Below are 6,571 nucleotides of genomic sequence, written 5' to 3'. Positions count from 1 at the left end.
CCCGATGTCATTCATTCTGCTTCAGAAAATCTTAAACTTATGGAGATATTGATGAAAACATCTCCAATGATATTATTAAATTCTCGTCTCTGGTAATGTTTGTATGCAAAAGCCACGGATGAGCCCAATGAGTTTTTATTCGGAATTATAAAGGAAAACGATGGCTTACAATCAGCATTTCCAAATGTAGAAACGGTTTTGAGGAGATATCTGGTGTTAATGGTCTCCAATTCTACCGGGGAGCGTTCCTTCACAAAAATGAAACCGATCAAAAACAGGTCGCGGACCACAATGCGCCAGGTGAAACTCAACAATCTGATGCAATTAAGCACCGAGTCAGACATTTCAAGAGAACTTTTATTTGACAATGTGATAAGCTTATTTGCTAGAAAAAATAAAGAAAAATTGCATCATTTGTAAATGAATATAAAAGGCTTTCTTTGAATGGAATAAATAAATTGTAAATGTGTCATTAATACTAGATTTTATTGTTTCTATGTGGATATTACCAACATTTATTTTCAGTTGTCAGCAGGGGGCCCCCCACTGCTAGTTGTGGCCCAGGGCCCCCAACCCATTAATCCGGTACTGGACACACACATGCCCTACAGCCCTGACCTCCTGGGGGACACACACACATGCTCTACAGCCCTGACCTCGGGGACACACACACACCTACAGCCCTGAGATCCTGGGGACACTGCAGCCCCCTCCTGGGGACACACACACATGCCCTACAGCCCCTCCTGGGGACACACACATACCCAGCCCTGAGATCCTGGGGACATACACACATGTCTCACAGCCCTGACCTCCTGGGGGACATACACACATGTCTCACAGCCCTGACCTCCTGGGGGACACACACACGCCTACAGCCCTGACCTCTTGGGGACATACACATGTCTCACAGCCCTGACCTCTGGGGGACATACACACATGCCCTACAGCCCTACCGTCCTGGGGACATACACACATGTCTCACAGCCCTGACCTCCTGGGGGACACACACTACAGCCTGACCTCCTGGGACATACACATGTCTCACAGCCCTGACCTCCTGGGGACATACACACATGTCTCACAGTCCTGACCTCCTGGGGACATACACACATGTCTCACAGCCTGACCTCCTGGGGACACACACACATGCAGCCCTGAGATCCTGGGGACATACACACATGTCTCACAGCCCTGACCTCCTGGGACACACACACATGCCCTACAGCCCTGACCTCCTGGGGACACACACACATGTCTCACAGCCCTGACCTCTGGGACACTGCAGTCCCTGGGGCACACATGTCTCACAGCCCTGATCCTGGGGACATACACACATGTCTCACAGCCCTGTCCTGGACACACACACATGTCTCACAGTCCTGAGCCTCCTGGGGGACATACACATGTCTCCACAGCCCTGACCTCCTGGGGACATACACACATGTCTCACAGCCCTGACCTCCTGGGGACACACACACATGTCTCACAGTCCTGACCTCCTGGGGACACACACACATGCCCTACAGCCCTGAGATCCTGGGGACATACACACATGTCTCACAGCCCTGACCTCCTGGGGACATACACACATGTCTCACAGCCCTGACCTCCTGGGGACACACACACACATGCCCCAGCTCCTGACCTCCTGGGGACACACATGCCCTACAGCCCTGAGATCCTGGGGACATACACACATGTCTCACAGCCGACCTCCTGGACATACACACATGTCTCCTGACCTCCTGGGGGACACACACACGCTACAGCCCTGATCCTGGGGACATACACACATGCCTACAGCCCTGACCTCCTGGGGGACACACACACAGCCCTACAGCCCTAGAGATCCTGGGGACATACACATGTCTCACAGCCCGACCTCCTGGGGACATACACATGTCTCAGCCCTGACCTCCTGGGGACACACACACATGCCCTAGCTCTGACCTCCTGGGGACATACACACATGCCCTACAGCCCTGAGGATCTGGGGACACACATGTCTCACAGCCCTGACCGGGGACATACACACATGTCTCACAGCCCTATCCTGGGGACATACACACATGTCTCACAGCCCTGACCTCCTGGGGACACACACACATGCTCTACAGCCCTGACCTCCTGGGGACACACATGCCCTACAGCCTGGATCCTGGGGGACATACACACATGCCCTACAGCCCTGACCTCTCTTGGGGACATACACACACATGTCTCACAGCCCTGACCTCTGGGGGACACACACACATGCCCTACAGCTCTGACCTCTTCGGGGACATACACACATGCCCTACAGCCGAGATCTTGGGGACATACACACGCCTACAGCCCTGACCTCTTGGGGACACACACACACACATGCCCTACAACCCTGACCTCTTGGGGACACACACACACACATGCCCTACAGCCCTGACCTCCTGGGACACACACACATAGGCCACAGCCCTGAACTCTCTGGGGGACACACACACACACACACACATCCTACCCTGACCTCTTGGGGACACACACACACACACACACATGCCCTACAACCCCTGACCTCTTGGGACCGCTGCCCTGACCTCTTGGGGACGGACACACACACACACACACACATGCCTACAACCCTGACCTCTTGGGACACACACACACACATGCCCTACAACCCTGACCTCTTGGGGCACACACACACATGCCCCAACCCAGACCTCTTGGGGACACACCGCACACATGCCCTACAACCCCTGACCTCTTGGGGACACACACACACATGCCTACAACCCCTGACCTCTGGGGACACACACACACATGCCCTACAACCCAGACCTCTTGGGGACCACCGCACTTTGGCCACACCCACACACATGCCCTACAACCCTGACCTCTTGGGGACACACACACACATGCCCTACAACCCCTGACCTCTTGGGGACACACACACCACACATGCCCTACAACCCTGACCTCTTGGGGACACACACACACACCTCCAACCCCCTGACCTCTTGGGGACACACACACACATGCCCACAACCCTGACCTCTTGGGGACACACACACACACACACACACATGCTCTACAACCCTGACCTCTTGGGTACACACACACACACACACACACACATATGCCCACAACCCTGCCTCTTGGGGACACACACACATGCCCTACAACCCTGACCTCTTGGGGACACACACATGCCCAACCCTGACCTCTTGGGGACACACATGCCCTAACCCTGACCTCTTGGGGGACACACACACACACATGCCCTACAACCCTGACCGCCTGGGGACACACACACATGCCCTACAACCTGACCTCTTGGGACACACACACATGCCCTAAACTGACCACTTGGGGACACACACACACAACACACATGCCCTACAACCCAGACCTCTTGGGGACACACACACATGCCCTACATCCCTGACCTCTTGGGGGACACACACACACATGCCCTACAACCCTGACCTCTAAAGGGACACACACACACACACACACACACACACACACACACACACATACATGCCTAACCCTGACCTCTTGGGGACACACACATGCCCCAAACTGACCTCTTGGGGACACACACATACATGCCCTATAACCCTGACCTCTTGGGGGACACACACATACTGCCTATAACCCTGACCTCTTGGGGACACACACACGCACACATGCCCTATAACCCTGACCTCTTGGGGACACACACACACACATGCCCTACAACCCTGATGCCTCTTGGGGACACACACACACACACACATGCCTACAACCCTGACCTCTTGGGAACACACACACATGCCCTGCAACCCTGACCTTGGGGGACACACACATGCACATGCCCTACAGCCTACAGCCTACAGAGACACACACACACACACACACACACACACACACACACACACACACACACACACACACACACACACATACATGCCCCTATAACCCTGACCTCTTGGGGACACACACACACACACACACACACACATGCCCTACAACCCCTGACCTTGGGGACACACACACACACATGCCCAGCCCCTGACCTCTTGGGAACACACACATGCCCTGCAACCCTGACCTCTTGGGGGCGCACACATGCGGCAAACTCTTGGGGACAGACACTACAACCCTGACCTCTTGGGGGACACACACACACACACACATGCCTACAACCCTGACCTCCTGGAGGACACACACACACGCCCTACTGAGTTGTCTATACAACTATGAAATATGACATACTGTAGGTTATAAAATAAATTGTGATCATCAGAATGTGTAAAATGATTATAGAAACTTAGTTATATTGAGAAAAAATGTTAGCCTCACCTGTGGTGGTAGGGAGGTCAGGTGGATGGGGAGGGTGGATCAGGTGGATGGGGAGGATGGGCATATTATAATGATTTTCATAGTGGCATTGTATGACGTCATTGATCTGTGGTCAATGAATACTAAATAATTTAAGAATAGAATGCAAAACAAGCAATACTCAGCTACATCTTAAGGGTTACTTGTGCCAAAATTTGAAATCGAGTAAACTGCGATTAAGAGTTTTTCCAACTTCAAACGTGCATAACTTTGTTGTTTTTAGAGATACATCATTGATTTTTCATGCATTTTGAAGCTAAAGGACCGTACTTGCAGATGGTAGGTAACACGTCATGAAGTAATGTACTGGGTTGTTGCAATGTTGACTTGAAGCAACAAAACTCCCACCCGCTTACGGGTTTTTACTTTAATCAATATAGAGGCGTGAATCCGCCACAATAAAGAGAACGGGGAAGAGGAGGGATTCCGCTCATTGGCGGAGGCCGTGACATAGACTCTCATTGTCATTGGCGGGGGCGTGCGTCAGCCTGCTCCTCTCACTCCACTCACTGACGGGATGAGAGCACCCAACGACGTAAAAGCCGAGCCCATAATTTCCTGTCTGCCACAAATAGATGTTCTACCCTATTTTCAAAGGGCTTTCAACCTTATTTACAGAGTAGTAAGGAGATTATATCAACTACCACCATTTAGAGCTAGGCCGAAAATAGTGCTTACCAACAAAAAAAGGTTTTGCCTGGATGGTCTGAGTTACCTCTATGATGCGGGACGCCTCATATGATGTAGAGTGTGGCCACTATACTGACTCATCGTCCTCATGTGGCAGACCCATCCACCCTAGAGACTTAATTATTGTTATTTATTGTTAAGCATTTCTCTCATCATGGTCATAACCCCCTCCCCCCCAAAATAAAATTTTCTCAAAGGATCTACGCGATTCATGTGAGTAAGCCTAAAATGATGGAAAAACGAAATACTAGAAAAAATGGAGAAATCACATCCCTGAATATTATTACTAAGTGTTCGAGACGGGTGAGCACCGACCCTCTTGATCGGTGACAACAATGGTCTTCGAGTGTTGGCAACATTATTATGGAGAGCGATGTCAGCTGTTACCTCTCTGTAAATAAGAGACTGAGAATATGCTACTGTGCAACAGCTCATCTGGGATTGAATGTGGGATTTGGGGGGAAAATTAACTATTTTTGTATAACGTTTTATTACCCCGGCACCAAACTGAGAATACAGTAACATGTGAATGTTGGTGAATTGTATACTGTTGTTATAAAGGGATTGTAGGCTGCTGAGCTGTCCTCCCTCCTTAGTACTGTATACACAAGATGTAGTTTTGCACAGTGTCTTAATATAATACATATTATATTCCTATAATTCATTCATCTTAATCTATTTTATAATATATTCCTATAATAATAAAAATAGACTTTTCAGAACTGTAGCTATATTAGATTCATTCCAAATTCAAATAATTTAATTCAGTTTGAAAAACGAAAATCAGATGAATTATGCCAAAATCCGAATCAATGCAATCCGATTACTGAGTAAAGTGCAATTCAGATTCTACAGAAGATGAAAGGAAGACAACTGAACAACATCCTTTCAAATGAAAATTATCTTTCAAGATATGGTGACACCCCAGGCCATCCCAACCCGTGGCAAGGAGTCAACGAAGAACATGTTGTGGAAGATTCCATACAGTCTCTACCTATCTCTCCATTTACTGTTTGATGGCATTGATATTATGTGAAGGGTACAGAAGACGATGCTGAAATCAGGCACAGATGTGTAGCATTTCTAAGGACATTGTGTATGATGTTTCCAACAATTGGAAACAGACAAATGACCTACTTGAAAGAACTGATCACACAAACAAACAATTTGCTAAGTTGAATAAGTTAAAACTCTATTTCTCTATAAATCAGTTAATCACTTGCTTGACTATAATTATTTCCAGTTCCGGAATAATCAGAGATACAGCTTAAGGCACCCAGAGCTACTAAGAGCACCCCCATGCGCCCCTCCCAGTCCCAGACCTCCATAAAATATTACGGTGTGAAGGTGTGGAACAACTTACCCCCACCCATCCCAACAAACACTACGCTCCCTTCCTTTAAATCACATATTAAATTATATCAAATCGACTTTTAAATTTGTCCATAAATTTAATATAAATGTAAAAAATTAAATACAAATAATATTGAAGTGATAACCGTGGTAATATGTTGTT

The 6,571-nt window shown here is 48.7% G+C and overlaps 1 protein-coding gene across 1 annotated transcript in view; it reads right to left on the bottom strand.

Moving 5' to 3' along the window:
* The window catches only part of LOC121853364 (vegetative cell wall protein gp1-like), a gene marked incomplete at its 3' end in the record, with an annotated part of 65,498 nt that overhangs the window by 33,276 nt on the left and 25,651 nt on the right, over positions 1 to 6,571 (bottom strand). The window lies entirely within an intron of this gene.

This window comes from Homarus americanus, unplaced genomic scaffold (genome assembly GCF_018991925.1).
Source record: "Homarus americanus isolate GMGI-L3 unplaced genomic scaffold, GMGI_Hamer_2.0 scaffold39525, whole genome shotgun sequence".
NCBI lineage: Eukaryota > Metazoa > Arthropoda > Malacostraca > Decapoda > Nephropidae > Homarus > Homarus americanus.
The sequence above is the reverse complement of the archived record's forward strand: the minus strand, read 5'-3'. Positions and strand labels throughout refer to the sequence as shown.